Source organism: Lupinus angustifolius, chromosome LG02, assembly GCF_001865875.1.
Source record: "Lupinus angustifolius cultivar Tanjil chromosome LG02, LupAngTanjil_v1.0, whole genome shotgun sequence".
NCBI classification, from domain to species: Eukaryota; Viridiplantae; Streptophyta; class Magnoliopsida; order Fabales; family Fabaceae; genus Lupinus; species Lupinus angustifolius.
The window spans coordinates 14,674,595-14,676,153 of record NC_032010.1 but is presented as its reverse complement, the minus strand read 5'-3'; positions in this window follow the sequence as shown (position 1 = coordinate 14,676,153).

The window sequence follows — 1,559 nt, the reverse complement described above, 5'->3', positions numbered from 1 at the left end:
GGACGACGATAGGATGAGGATGAGGATAGGATGATGACGAGGATAGGATGAGGATGCGGATGAGGACAAGGATAGGAAGAGAATAGGATGAGGATGAGGACGACGATAGGATGAGGATGAGGATAGGATGATGACGAGGATAGGATGAGGATGCGGATGAGGACAAGGATAGGAAGAGAATAGGATGAGGATGAGGACGACGATAGGATGAGGATGAGGATAGGATGATGACGAGGATAGGATGAGGATGCGGATGAGGACAAGGATAGGAAGAGAATAGGATGAGGATGAGGACGACTATAGGATGAGGATGAGGATAGGATGAGGGAGAGGATATGATGAGGATGAGGATGAGGTTGAGGATGAGGATGAGGACGTGGATAGGAAGAGGATGATGACGTAGATAGGATGAGGATGAGGATGTGGGTAGGATGAGTATGACGATATGAGGATGAGGATAGGATGAGGATAGGATGAGTAAGATTATGAGGATAGGATGAGGATGAGGATTAGGATAGGATGAGGATGAGGATAAGGATGAGGATGAGGATGAGGATGAGGATAGGATGAGGATGAGGATAAGAATGAGGATGAGGATTGGGGAAGGATGAGGATAAGGAGGATTATAGGATGAGGATGAGGACGAGGATAGGATGAGGAAGAGGATGAGCAGGATTATAGAATGAGGATGAGGACGAGGATAGGATGAGGAAGAGGATGAGGACGTGGTTAGGATGAGGATGAGGATGAAGTAGAGGATAGGTTGAGGATGAGGATGAAGATGAGGTTTGGATGAGAATGAGGATGAGGATGAGGATAGGATGAGGAAGAGTTTGAGGATCGGGATAGGATAAGGATGAGGGTTGGATCAAGATGAGGATGAGGATGAGGATAGGATGAGGATGCGGATAAGAATGAGGATGAGGATTAGGGAAGGATGAGGATAAGGAGGAGTATAGGATGAGGATGAGGACGAGGATAAGATGAGGAAGAGGATGAGGATGGGGATCATGGTGAGGTTGAGGATGAGGAAGAGGATGATGATGAGGATGAATATAGGACGAGGACGAGGATAGGTTGAGGAAGAGGTTGAGGATGGGGATAGTATGAGGATGAGGATCAGGGTGAGGTTGAGGATGAGGATGAGGATGAGGGTAGGATGAGGATGAGGACGAGGATAGGATGAGGATGAAGATGAGGGTAGGATGAGGATGAGGATCAGGATGAGGATGAGGATGAGGATGAGGATGAGGATGAGGATGAGGATAGGATGAGGATGAGGATGATGATGAGGACGAGGATAGGATGAGGAAGAGGATGAGGATAAGGATAAGATGAGGATGAGCATGAGGATGAGGATAGGATGATGATGAGGCCGAGGATAGGATGAGGCTAGGATGAGGATGAGGATGAGGAAGAGGATGAGGATGGGGATAGGATGAGGATGAGGATGAGGATCAGGGTGAGGTTGAGGATGAGCATGAGAAAGAGGATGAGGATTAGGATGAGGATGACGATGAGGATGAGGGTAGGATGAGGAAGAGGATGAGGAGGAGGAT